Source organism: Ambystoma mexicanum, chromosome 7q (assembly GCF_040938575.1).
Source record: "Ambystoma mexicanum isolate Mex_15411 chromosome 7q, UKY_AmexF1_1, whole genome shotgun sequence".
Classification (NCBI taxonomy): Eukaryota; Metazoa; Chordata; class Amphibia; order Caudata; family Ambystomatidae; genus Ambystoma; species Ambystoma mexicanum.
In genome coordinates, this window is record NC_090941.1 from 102,176,043 (window position 1) to 102,191,014 (window position 14,972).

The 14,972-nt window shown below is 46.9% G+C and overlaps 1 protein-coding gene across 2 annotated transcripts in view; it reads left to right on the forward strand.

Moving 5' to 3' along the window:
- Positions 1–14,972, forward strand: part of NLGN4X (neuroligin 4 X-linked) — a 958,019-nt gene that overhangs the window by 147,626 nt on the left and 795,421 nt on the right. The gene's annotated exons all lie outside the window — the stretch shown is intronic.

The following is a 14,972-nucleotide window of genomic DNA, read 5'->3' on the forward strand; positions in this document are numbered from 1 at the left end:
CTTTGCACTGACAACTGGGGATTGAGAGACGTTCCATTGCTATTAATTGTACTACACTGTCTGCTGGGCGATGCATGAGCAACGGCTGGATTCCAGCTGTTATTTAGAGTGGCAGTTAAGATGGATTTCTAGATTCTGGTATGGTGGGCAGATTTTGGAGGCCACCCTAGTTACATTGAAAAGGGGAACTCTGAGAAGTAAGCCAACACCCAATCAAGGTTGAGAGCATTCAAGGCAATTCTCAGGAGAGTGTGAGTGGGGCTAGGGGTCCACAATGAGTACACGCAGCAAAGCACACAATAATTCAATATAGACAGGAAGGTACAGAAATAGTATATTTATTCTAGACCCAAAACACCCACTTAAAAAATTAAACGAGCATGTGATAATATTGCACAATACTCAATAATAAATATATGTACATTCAGCAAAGGTTCTTAAAATGCATTCAATGACTTAAATCAATTAAAGAAGGTACGTAAGTGATGCAGTAACATAGACCCAAATCATAACAAATATTCCTTAGCTTCAGCGTCCAATCCCTATGAAGAGTGGTTCACCCCAGAATGTATCTGAAGCAGCAAAATTATTTTTGTTGGTGATTTTTCAAGAGAAGACATTCAACAAAAGTTACTAATAAGTAAACATGCATTATTATATTTCAGGTTTCCCTGCCCAGGTGCGATAAACAAAAAGCAGTGGAATGGAAGGATGCAAAGTGACTTGTTCTCAATGTTATCATATGGAGAAAAGGGGAGGTAAATGCTTTGTGGTTTCAGACCCCCACTCTGATTATCCCAGATGACTGGATGAGTTTACTGGGAGTTTCTGGAGGTTGGATTTCCTGTTGTTGGTTCCGGTGAGAAGTGTCCAGAAGCTGCAGGTGAAAGGATTCTTCTGGTTCGGTTCAGGAGCAGAGTGCAACTCTTGAAGATGGAGAAATGTAGAAAACACTGATACAGACCTCTTCAGGATACATCATAGGACAGGGGAAGGCAAGTTCCAGTGACGCCACCACACACAGACAACCGCAGGCATCCTTCTAGTTTGAGTTGAAGAAGACCTTCCAGAGCATAATGCTGGGAGGGTGACATTGGAAAGGGAGGTGACTTACACCACAAGTTGGCGACCAACAATATTTTGGCTGAAAACACAAATCAGCAACGGTTCTGTTGTGGTAGCCCACTGGATACATGGTCAGCCCAGCGAGTATTCTAAGGGCACACCTGAAGGCTCTGGATGACTGGATCCTCAAGAACACCTTCAGACTGGTTGGTCCCACCTGTTGGGCATTAAAGCACCAAACGGGGCTTTCGTAGATCAGGTAGTTCATAAGGACTTTACCGGGCCAGACGCAGAAAGGGATTCTGGGCCTCTTCAGGACTCTTTTTTGAAAGGCTAGAGGATCGGTTTACTTATGCAAAATCCTGGCTGGATCCAAGTCCAAGCCCACCAATGGTATAGATTTGCACCATTCAAACAGCCAGAAATTGTCCTATCAGGGACCACTGTTGGTTTTACTCATGCCCCGCACCCAAAGTTTCAGGCATTATGGATGTGGAATGGGACCGGACAGCCCACCCACTGCCTGAGCCACACACACACACAAAGACATCTCTAGCCCGCGAAAGCAGCAACTTTCCAGGGCAAGTGCATAACCTTATATGCAATTTCCTGACCTGTCAAGGTAGGAAGAAGCTCAAACAACAAAATGGCCAAAGAACAAGAGAAACCCTTTTGGTGTGGCCATTTTAGGGCACTTGCCAATTTGACTAGCCATATGTGGTAAATGCAAATGTACACACTAGAAATAAAACAAACATTGTAAAAATATATCTGCTTCCACCAGATTGCACATAGAAAAGTAACCAATAATCCCAAGTGTAAAAGACTAGGGTCAAACAAATGTATCCCTATTTCACTGCATTGTACGATGCTGTGCGCAATGTTAAAATGTTACAAAAAGTAAAAGACAAAAGGGAAACATAGTTTCACAGTACTGATATTTTCAAGAACTGATCAGTTTTCCCATGACAACATCAGCAAGAGGGCAGGGTAGAGAAGCTTAAGGCTTCACTTCCATGTAAACAGTCAAGCCATTCTCAAAAAGAAAAGCAAAAAGTATGGGGGTCCATAGAGCTATGGTGGGAAGTTTGCTATAATAGAAATCTTTCCTAAAACTTGTGCCCCTTCAACCCCAGATGCGGGACACCGGAATCTAATCCACTCCTGGATGCATTTCCTATTCCAGTCAGTTATACATCCTGGAGAGTCCATCAGCATTGCTATGTTGTGTACCTGGCCGATTCTCAATAGTGATGTCATATCCTTGAAGGCGTATGGACCACCTTAGCAATTTAGGAGTTTCTCCCTTCATATTCAGTAGCGCCAGTAAGGCCTTATGGTTAGTCTGCACAGTGAAGGGAATACCAAAGAGGTAGTGTTTCAGCTTCTGAAGGGCCCACACTATGGAAAAACACTCCTTTTCCACAGTCACCCACCTGAACTCTCTGTCCTTAAGCTGGTGATTATTAAAACATATTGGATTTCCCATGCCTTTGTTATCTAACTGTGAAAGGACAACACCTATCCCAGTGTCAGAGGCATCTGTCTGCACTATAAAAGGTCCCTGAGAACAGGGGCCTGACAAAGGGAATCCTTAAGGCCTTGGAAGCTCTTCTTACAATCTTCAGTCCAAGTGACTTTCTTGGGATTTTCAGGAGTTGCGAGTGCAGTTAGAGGTGCAACCATGGTTCCATAGTCTGCCATGAATTTTCTGTAATCCCCAGTGATGCCTAGAAAATCTCTAACCTGGGTTTGGGTTGTGGTTGTTAAACAGTCTTGTACAGCCTGCACTGTGCTGGGAATAGGCTGAATCCTGTCCCCTCTAGCCTCATGCCCAAGGTAGGTCTTTAAACCCTGACCAATCTGGCACTCATTAGCCTCTATGATCTAGTGTTCTGACTGAAAAGCCTGCAACACAATTCCAAGGTTTCTTACATGTTCTTCCCAAGTAGGGCTGGCAACTGATATGTCATCCAAATAAGCCATGCAGTATTCACCTAACACATTCTGGACAGAATTTACCAACCTTTTGAAAGTGACATTTGCATTCTTTAAGTCAAAGGGCAGTACCCTGAAATGGCACTTCATGAGTTGAGAATGCTGTGTTCTCCGAGGCATTTTCTGTCAGGGATACTTGCCATTACCCTGAAGTAAGGTCAAAGGTGCTGGGGTACTTGGCCAGCACCTAGCTAGTCCACTAACTCATCGATTCATGGAAGGGGATGGGCATCTGTCTTGGTGACAACATTAAGAGCTATGTAGTCCACACAGAATCTCAAATCTGAGGTTCTTGCTTTTGGTACCAGAACAACTGGACTGGACCAAGGACTACTGGAGGGCTCAATCGCCCTAGATTCAACATTTTGTTGTCCTCAGACTTTATGTGAGATTTTACTTGGTCTGAACAAATACAACTCCTAAACCTGGTAGGTCCATCAACCCCAGTGACCAAGTCATGCTCACACCAAGGTGTTAAGCCTGAATTAGAGAAAACAATGGGGAACATGCTTTAGCAAAGTCCTCACCTCACTATACTGTTGCAGACTCTGTTGAGAGGACACACGGTCACTCTCAATGAAACCATAAGAAGGGCTGCCCTGTAACAGGTTAGGGAGAGGTACAGATTTCTCTGCCTCCCAGTCTGAAAGCCTGAGCAGGACTCCTATTCTCCCCCTAAGGATGAAATATTTCAATCTATTCATCAGGAACTCTATGGGAGCCTTTCCAGGTCTTCCAAGGTCCAATTCATAGTTTATCTTACTGGGCTTTTAAACTTCCTTGTAAGGAAAGGACTATGTATTCATGGTTGGGATTTCTTGGAATAAGTATGATGAGAGAAGGTCCCACTGTCTTCTTTGGGGCTCCCTAAGTACCCCAATCATATTTAGGAGAGTTCTGAGGAATCTCTCTCTCAGAGCAACCGATTCCAGGGGATGTGTGGATTACAATTGTTAAGTCACCTCATCTTCATTCCACAGGGCCTGGTTATACCGGGACTTGAAGCTGCTGCCTGAATCAGGCACAACTATATCAGGGAAGCCACCCCTAGTAACAGTATCCAGAAAAGCTATAGTTACTGACTTGGCTGTACCTATATTCAGTGGGTTGGCTATAGGAACCTCATGGTGTGATCATGAAATGCTAGGAAAATCTTATTGCCTGAGGATGTACAAAGGTTCAGAGGACTAGCACAGGTAGCCTCTATCTCCTCAAAGGGTGCACCCACTACTGGTAGTAGTGCTAGTGGATTGTGTATCCCCTTTTCACTGTGTCAGATTGCTGACAAAAAGGGCAACCCCTGTACTGGTTTTCCACTGGGACACCCATCTTGGGCCGGCAGGATTGCATGGGAGAACACTCTGGAGTTATCTTGATTTCAAGATGAACTGTCAAGGGAACATCATGCACCAACTGCAGGAGGAAGGGCCACAATTCGGAGGAACCACCAATCTCTTATGGTCTCCTCTAGTGGGCTCTGTGAGCTTACAGACTAATAACCCACCTTCCTGTTGAATTCTTTGCTTCACAGGAGGTTCATCCTCCAATCAGAAGCAGACCTTGCTCCATAGGCCTTTGATAGAGTGGTCTTTTCTGTTGGCCCATACTAGTCTAATCATTAGGGTAATCCTCTACTGAAAGCAAGCTTGGCAGTGCAGGTGACCCATAGGAAAAGAGATCCTTCTTCCTCGTCGGGTTCAGGGATTTGGCCAATTACATCGAAACCAGCAACAGGTATGGCAGAGGGAATATTTTCTTTCTCTTTTCCTTATGCTTGTTTATCTCTGTTAGCCTTAGGTTTCCTTTTTGGCTCAGGCTTGAATTTTGACTTGGCTAAGGCAGCCTGGTTTTGAGTATGCAAACATACGTCCTGGAGTCTGATCGATGACACATCTGTTCAAGGAACTTTCTTTCTCACACTGACAGAAGCCCTATCAACTTCACTATTCACGGATACAATGATGGGCATTTCTGGGAATTTGAGCGAGAGATGGACCATCAGTCTACTGAGTAGTCACCAGAGGAGCTCTTGCATGATCCTCTGGGTTTACCAATGTGGAATCTACCACAGTTACAATGGAGCCAGTCCTCCTAATTGTAGAAGCACTTACATCTTCTACCAGCACACTAGCCTCCAAAAAATGCTTAGTATCATCAAGTGTGGAGGCACAGTCCTTAGTAACTCCGGGTTTCCAGGATCCCAGGGAAACAAAAACAACCTCAGGTCCTATCCCACAGGGTTAGGAGTCTGAGGTGATGGATGCCCCTGTGAGTATGTCTTCCTCCTTATAATGAAGTGCTGGGTTCACAGAGTTGACAACCAAGGTCTTATCCTTAAATCTGAAGTTGCCCTTCACATGGTCACTTGCTCCACAGGCTCTCAAGATCCACGGATCTGGGTGCATATAGGAAGGCTAAGAGTGTCCACTTGCATGCTTGTGATAGTTAGTCCCACCACTGTTTTCATGCTCTTTGACATATTCCCCATATGAACATTTGTGTAGGCCTTATGGGAAGCCATTTTATGACTAGACCCACCCTCTTTCTCTTTTTGCTTTTTCCCCTCCTCATGCTTACCAGAAGCATGTTGGTCCTTATGGGACACTCTATGGGAAACCCAAAGATCAGCAGTAATGCCCACATTCTTAGGATCCCTCTCCTTTGAATCTGCCAAATGCTGCTTAAGCTCAGGGCAAAAAGAGGCAAACATGTGTTTGGGCTTGAAAAAGTTGATTCTGCCTTCAAAAGTGGTTGCTTTGTGCTTTGTGGCCTTTTAGACCCTCAAATGCATTATGGAATCTGTCACAAAATGCACCAAGGTAATATATCTTTCTTTGTGCTTTCTCTGAACCTCTTTAAGTATTGGGCAGGAGTCTTCCCAAACTTTAAGAGGAGAGCCTGCTTAAACATTTCAGTCTTTTCTCTGAGACTGAGACATATCCATAATGTCACTTGAGTTAGAATGGTGTTGTTTGCTAAGCAGCCACTCATTCGTATCAGGCTCACCGACTTCTTACACCTCACACGCATACTCAAGAGTTGTTAAGCAATCAATTATATAATTTTCCTCATCATACAAACTTAGCAGATCCTTAGGAAATCTTGGATATGAAGAGTATCTAGAACCACTTCCAGAACCTAAGGAGGAGCCTTGAGACCTTTGTTTTCTGGCCAAATCCAACCGGTGATCCTTTCCTTTATGTTTCTCTATCCTGACATACTCCAGCTTAGCTATGTTAAAGTCCAACTCCTTCTCTGTGAACCTAAGATACTCCGTTTTAAAGCCTACAAGGCCTCAGCTTCTGAGGTTGACATTGAAACATGAGAAGACCTCAGTTCTTCTTTTTCTGCATTCTCAATAGTGGCAGTAATCACAAGCTAATTGCTTCTGCTGAGACCTGCTCCACCCTCTACAGCATCACTTATTAGATGGAAAGGAGCAATCCTAGATTCCTGTTTATCTAGCAATGTCTGTATCAGAATCACTGGCGAGGAGGCAAGCTGCTTTGAATGGGCAACGATCCATAAAAAGCTTTTGTGTGTAAAATGTTGAGTGAAATGGTATTAAAACATTCACTGCTAGTTACTACGGCACCATCTGGTGAGAGTGATCTTATACCAGGGGAAATTGCATTGTCCTGTCACATAAAGGACTTCATCTTGAAAGCAACATGTGACCTCATCCTCTGAACATTGAAATGAGAAAAGGCGTCAATAAATTGAAGGAACAGAAAGTGCAGAAACAATTGTCTACCTTTCAACAAGCCCATACCATGAACCTTTTCACTGAATCATCCCTCGACCCAAAGACAGCTACTTGTATACTTTTTAGAAAAACCTGCATAAGGTGAAACATGCAAATTGCACTGTGACGAATACAGTTTGTGCAATGCCACTGAACAGTGCAGGAGGATTGGAAGTCGCTTTGACTAGTGAAAGTGGTTACCTTAAGTGTCTGTTTCTTGCAGATTCCTCTGTCCTGTGTGAGGGTGAGCCTTCCATAGTAGAGAAAACATCTGTGGCACAGAAATCTCCATCAAATATTTCCCCTGGAAAGAGGGGTTGTGGTATAATTAGAAACCAGCAAAGATGCAATGGAGAGTCTGTGCCACAAGGCAGTTTATTTTCATTAGACTGTCACCATCACCCAAACAGATTCTGACACACATTCAGACTGCAGATAGTAAGAAACATGTCGAATCTAACAGAAGAGAAAGCACTACAACTCCTGTTATTGTACATGATGATATGTGTTGTTGTGCTATGCTTTTAGGAATTGCACTACAATCAGCTGCCATTTGCATGATCTACAATAGCTCTGACAGTTATGAAAGAGAGGAGAGTGGATGAGGTTAGTGGGAAGAGAGGGGAAAATGCGAGGTAGTTTTTCTTGTGTGTTTATACATGCAGACCGGAAGTACCCTGAGCGCTGTCTGTGGAGTAGTTTCTAGGTTTTCTATGTCGAGTGCATAGAGGCATTTGTGTCCAAAGGAAAACCTACTGTGCCTGTTGTGCTAGGATGTATTGACTTGGTGTAGTCTACTGATGTTGGATGTCTGTTGGCAGGGAACTTCAATTGCCATTTGTCGAGTTTAGTTGATACGTGATTGTGGGCCTCATTACGAGTAGCGCGGTAAAAACGGGGTCATTACCGGCCTGACGGAACGAGCGGGTCCGTGCTCGTATGACCATGCTAATAGCAGGTGCTTATGAGTGCGCGAGCACGCGTGAACCCCCATGCCGGTAACAGCCATACTGGCATGCCGCTAAAGGCCCTCTAACCCCCCGATAGCGCCATCACAGGACCCGCTGATACCGGCACCGCCTAGGAGGAACCCCTAAATACCGACCCGGTAATACCAACATGCTAATACCGGGTTCGTAAAACCGGACCCGGAAATAACGTCATCGCGTCGGAACGGGAAATGGGCCGGCGGCCTTCTTTAAAAACACAATCCATTGCCATCCTCCCTAACCACCAGTCGATACCTGTTGAGCTCTGTGGCAATACTCTGAGGATGTCCAAGGCTACCCAGAAGACCACCCCCCGGCTGCGGAAACAGCGTTTCTCCTACGCTGAATTGAACATGTTAGCGGACACTCTTGCTGCACATGCAGACTTAATAAAATCCCATGACATGAAGAGTGAGGTCCAGCAGAAGAAAAAGGACATCTGGCAGGAGGTTGCCAGCAAGATGTCGGCTGTGGGGACCACACCACGTACTGTCAGGGACTGCCGTAAGAGGTGGGATGACCTCCGCTTGAGGGTCCGCAACATAATGGCAAGCAACAGGAGGGCGGCCATGGCCACAGGCAGGGGGCCCCACTCTCCTGCAAAATTGATGCCCTGGGAGGAGACAGCAACCAGCTTCATCGATACAGAGTCGATCGAGGGATTCAGGGAGATGGAGATGGGTGCGGCATCATCCCCAGAATGAGGTGAGTGACCCTGCACATCCCTGTAGGGGAAGCCATGATGTAGCAGAAGTGATGTGGAAGAGAGTCTAGGCAAGGCAATGCACATCCCTACACCCACATTAACATATCCAAGTCCAGATTGCGGGCCAAACCTTGCCACATAGATATGCATGCTGAGTGCCAATCTCATAACCAACACACGGCTAACACACCTGGACCGTGCCCATGTAACACACCACACAAACCCCAAATCAACGGCATGCCACCTGCCATTTAGTGAATGCAAAAATGCCCCCTCAGACCACCCTGTGTGACACACCTGTAAGACATGAATGCATGAATGAATGAATATTGAACAGCACAATTGAATACCTCTGGCATGTAACACCATCACTGATGCCCTGCATCTCTTCTACCGCCCAGGCACCGATGAGGAAGATGCCAGGCAAGGGAACACCGCGAGGGCATCCACGTCCCACCAAAAGAAAAGGGCTACCGCCACCACCACCTCCAGGGCAGACAAGCAGGCCACACCCACAGGTAGTGTGCCTGACCGAGCAGAAACACAGCCGACAACACCTGCTGCCAGTGTGCCGGACACACTTCAGACCCAACAGCCCACACCCACACCAGTTGGAGGGGAGTCCCCACATGCGCGGGCCACCACCGAGGAGGACTTGGATGGCAATGTGGACCAGGAGGGAGTCACAGAAGTGACATGTCCGCCCAGCCCAAGCCCCCGGTCCACCCCCAGCCCCATATCGAGTGGTGATCTCTGCCTCCATGACTCAGACCTGAGCACCATCGAGGAGGACAGCACCCAGAATGCAGGCCCCATCAGTGCACCACCCACCACTCAAGCTCCCACCAACACCCTCGAGACATGTCTGTCGAGGGTGGAGGCCCAACAGGAGGCCATGTTGGACCTCCTGCAGCAGTACATTGCCGATGGAGAGGAGACCAGGCGGGGAATCGCCACTGCCATTGAGGGGACCACAGCGGCCATTGCAGCAAACACAGCCGCTTTGAATGCGTCAGCTGTGCTCATGAGGGATTGTCTGGGGGCAGTGACACAAGTACTCACGTCAATCCTGCTCCATATGCAGCGGCCACGCCTTGGAGCAGACGTGGAACCTGCATCTGACTCATTAACAGCCACCACACCTGCATCCTCAGTCCCCACCAGCCCTGTGCGCCAGACCCGAAGGAGTGCACAGCACTCCGAGATGCCACCCCGGAAAGCAAAAAGTCCCGTGAGTAGTGTGGCTAGACAATGGGAGTAGGACACATGGTTGGAGGTGAAGGTGTGCAAATTATGGAGTAAATTGGGGTGTTTTTGGGGTTTGTGGGTGGGTTAGGGAGTTCACTGGGGGTATTTGGGGGTTTGTTGGGTGGGTTAGGGAGTTCAATGGGGTTACTTGGGGGTTTGTTGGGTGGTTAAGGGAGTTCACTGGGGGTTGGAGGGGAGTGGTCACATTTTTGCTGTTTGAATTAATACACCAGTTGTGTGAAAAAACATTCAATGGCTGGACATTGTTCATTTTGTGTGTATCCATTTCATGTGTGACGGTGTTCAGTGGCCAACTCCCAACAATCGCTGTGTGCATGCCCACATGGACCCAGTGTGTCACTGACACATGTCTAACATAGTCCCTGAGGTTCAAAGATATTTGTGTGTCAGTGCTTGGTGTACTGCATGGCCATCCCGTGCATCACGTACTGGCAGGGGGGCTACTTCACCTCCGTCTCCATCCTCATCATCCTCACCCGGTGCATGCATGTCAATGTCAGGTGGCAGTGGTACATCTCTCCGGACGAAAATGTTTTGCCGCATGGCACAGGCCATGGTGATCTTTGCAACCTTCTCAGGCCTATAAAGGGGTGCCCCACCAGACCTGCTTAGGCAGCGGAAATGCGCCTTCAACAGGCCAAAGGTCTGCTCAATCACAACACGGGTACGGGTGTGAACACGATTGTACTCCTCCTCATCGCTGTTGTGCGGGTTCCGCACAGGGTAAGTAGCCACGGCCTCAAGTGATACCCTCCATCACCTGCAAGCGAATACAAATAGGTGTGTGTAACTCCGAGCTGCCACCTTCAGGGGGCACAGTCATGGCCACAGCTATTTGGTGTGGACATGCACATGTCCCTGTACGTATGCAAGAATGTTCACTAGATGCATACCATACTGTTATGAGGTGTGGTAGTCTGGATGGCGTTCAATAGACGATGAAGGGTGAAATAATGCATGCTGAGGCGGATGTACTGTGGTTGTACAACAACATTTAGCCTCCCATTTATGCTGTGTATTATACACGGTGCATGGTCACACCAGCCACATTGCACAGTTGCAATCCTGTTCAGTCATGCATTGCTCGACATACCCATGGCGGCGTGGTTGTGCCTCTTACTTGTTGTCATCGATATGCATAATAGGTAAAATGTTTGCAAGTGATGTGTCATTTTGGGTTTAGGAAATTCAGGTCAGGAGTGTCTAGCTCGGCATGCATTCTCCAATCACCGTCAATTGCCACCCAGGTGGAGTATACATCCCCCCCTTTCCCACCAAGGTGGAATTTGCATCCCCCCCTTTCCCACCCAGGTGGAGTATGCATCCCCCCCTTTCCCACCCAGGTGGAGTATGCATCCCTACACATCAGTAGCCCATTGCACTGCCATGGCCCACTCAGGCAACTCACCAAGCAGCCAGGCACATGGTCCAGCATGTCACTCCATGTGACAGGGTAGTGTGGATTTACGCAGCACCATGGCATCATGTGTTGATCCGGGAAATCGGGGGCAGCATTGTCTGATGATTTTGCCGGAGTCACATGCCATTTGCACATTGATGGAATGGTATTGGTTGCAATTGCGGTACATCACCTCTATGACATGGGGGACTACCAATTCCACATGGCTGCAGTCCAGGGCACCAACAAAATTGGGCATGCCTGCCAGTGCATGGAAAGCTACTTTGGTGTCGGCTATCTCCTGCGCAGTCCATGGTAGGGATAAGTGGGTGCCCGCGTGCTTCAGGAGGGCATCCGGCACTTGGTTCAGCGTTCATGATAATAGTGGTTGCGAAATGCCATGCAGCTGCCCCACTGTGTGTTGATGGGTGCCTGTGGCCAGGAAGTGGTGCACAGACACCACCTTTAGTAGCGGGGGGATGGCAGTGCACATTTCTATGAGGCTGCCAATGTCGTTGTGTATCATGTCCACTATGGCGGTGATGGTGTCCCGGTCCAACTGGTACAGGGTGTGGATCTGCTCAGGGGTTAGGTTGAATGGACTTGGTCTGATGCGAGGGATTGGTGGCTGCCTACGAGGCACGGCTGGCTGCGCTGGTGGTAATTGCTGGCCCTGTCTCACCCTCCTTCTCCTCCTGCGTCTCCTCTGTGCTGCCTGTGGTTGCTGCTGTAGTTGTTGTGGTTGGTGTTGTTGCTGTAGTTGTAGCAGTATAGGCATGTCCTCCAGCACCATGATTGCAACAGCTAGTGGTAGCATTTTGGTGCAGGAAGGGGCGTGGTGTGTGGGTGTATTCATTTTATACTGGGACAGGCTCCATTGACTCTGCCTGTGGTGATTGTGTGCACCTGTGGCAGTTGGCTTGATTGCTGATTGCTCTTTGCGGGTGGTACGCGATGCCTATATGGCCTGCATCGTGCAGCCCCTGATTACCGGCTTCGGGATGCCGGTATTTTCATGTCCGCGTGGGTTGTGATGTCCTCCTATTACCGGCATGCCAGTATTTCCTCCCAGAAAGGGCGCATGTACGCGCCCATGCCGCTATTAGAGGCACCGTTATTTAGGGTGCCGCTAATAGCGGGTTGGCGGGTCATAATACACCGGAGCGGTAAGTGATGCTGGTAATCCTTTACCGTCATCGTTTTTCCCTTTCCTCAAACCTCGTAATGAGGCCCTGTGTGTTTGGAATTTGACATTTGAGCGTGATAGTGCAAGGAGTAGTTAGAGATCGCAATGAGCAGCAAACCTGAAACCACATATAGCAGATCATGACATGGCATGCTAAGGCTTGCTTAAAGGCAAGGCAGTCAGTCAGTCAAAAGTATTAGAAGCCATAAAATCGAGTGGTAAAGTGATACATGCCTTACAACCTGGTGTCACCCCATGCTCCTTCAACTTGCCTCTAGCAGACAAGTGCCATTTCACTTTCTCGCATTTCCACTGTCTCAGAGCGCCCTCTTTTTTTCTCACCCAAACATATACATTTTGAACCATGTGCCGCATGGTCCTAGGAATTAGCAGAATTAGCAGATGTGGAAAGGAGGCTGTATGGTGTCTCCTCCACTCATTACCATAATCTAAATTGTAAGGGTTACAGGAGACAAGAACATTTGGTTTAGAAAAATATTTGCTTGAAAAGTGAAGGCCCAAGGCACCCCATTCAACTTCCCTAATGTGTAGGTTGGCAGGCTGAGTGCTATCTAGAACCTCACTCTGAGTTGCTGAATGTGTCTGAAAGCTGGCAAACCAGACCAGGTGGGAGAGACAGAGAAGGTAAATAAATTCGGTAGGAGTTATCCTCTCTGGAGGCCTGGACTACAGACTCAAATCTGCTTTTTTGCCTGGATCTCATACGCTAGAACTGAGGTGAATGGCCTTTGAAATTAAGTAAGTTGTTCATTAATTATGCATGAGCCATCGAGGAGAATACAATGTACTGAAGATGATAAGCTGAAAGTGGGGGAAGCCTCTAATTTATCATGCAGCATAATGTTGCATTTATTTTAGTAGAGGTGATTAACGAAGGTTCAGTAACATTTGAGTTCTTGAGTTTTTTGGTGCAAGCTTTTGTTGTGTTAATTAGTCTCTCTTTGAGAAATTCCCAATTCTGCCTGTTCTGATTCTGCAACTCACAGAAAATATGCATTTACCGAAAAATGACATTTTCCCCTGAGTCATAAAACCTTTCCTGTAATCAGGCCAATTAGAATATAAATAGTACAGAATCTAAAACATACTGAAAGTAAACACACCGTTAGTAAGCAGACACCTGCACCACCTGCCATTGGTAAGGTGAAAAGCACTCCTCAATTAAACTGAGAGACTGTGCAAGGAATTACTCCTCTGTGGTAAAGGGCAGTGTCCATCAGAGAAGGGGCTGTGTTCAGTGTCAACCAAATATTTCTCCATCTGGCATACAAAACACTTCATTTGCAAAGATGCAGACTTATATTAGTCGCAGAAACAAGAGTTTCAGGCCTATTTTGGGTTAACAATGCGCTCACAAGAGGAACAATCAAAATTAAGGGCCAAGTTTGCAGGCAAATCTAGCTCAGACTTTCTCCCGGAAAAGATACAGATCACCTACTGCTGAAACTAATTATTGTAATGACCATCCTCCTCCAACGCTTCAGGATAGTAGACCCCAGTACTACAGTAGGTGCAGGACAAGTCATTTCTACCCCTCTTATTACCAAAGTAACACACTACTCATCTCATAAAGACAGTGGGCCTCTTTATGGGTTTGGAGATAACCATGCCATTTTTACCGGCATGGCTACCTCCAAACTCGGGTCCGGGTAATTCCCATTCGCGAGACCGGACCCGGTACGTCCCCATTCCCATTTTAGCCCCCATAGGGCTCAATGGGAACGGGGAGTATGGTAACAACGGTCGCGTTCGTAATGGGACCGTTGCTGCCATCCTGTTCTGCTAGCGGGTGCCGCTCTGCATGTCTGGTCTGACCAGGCCTGAAGAGCGGCCCCGCAAGCAGAACTCGTAATTTGGCGGTAGAGTGATAACTGCGCCGGCAGCACTAGCGGTGCCGTTATCACTCTACCGCCAAGGTCGTAATGTGGCCCAGTGAATCTCCTACGTTGGAACGTAGGTAAGACAGTGAACTGCTCCCAGGAACACAGAGCAGGAAGAAGCAGTCTCTCAGCCAGTGGTCAAAGTGTCCGAAAATAAGAAGTGGAATTATGTTCCCTTCCTATTCCAGAATGGTTTCTTTTTCAAATAAAATTATAGGAACAGTGAAACTTCATTTAAGAAAAGTAGAGGACTACCACTCCCAACCGCGCCCGACCGCTCCCACCCACTTCCACCACTGCACTCACTTAGAGCAACAGGTAAAGCAACCAACAAATGATTCGTAGTAGCTATAAAGTAATACACTATGTCATATGTTTTTCCCTATAACATAACTACAATTTATTTCAAAATGTATAAGGGTATATTGCAGGATTTCTATTTGAGATGTGTTTATTTGTATATAGTTTCTAATTTGGTGAACCATTGTGTCTTTCATCTTTGTGAAATAGATTTATGCGTTTTTTTGTAGCTTTTGCGACATATATAACATCAGTTCTATGTATGCACAGACTGCAACTTGTTACACTCAATCTGGTCGATTAAACTTTGACCTTTTTTCTATTAGGGGGATTCACCCTCATCTCATTCCTCACTCCCATCCCTACGCGTCCCCTCCTCTATAATATATACAATGGACCAAATTGGGTTTACCA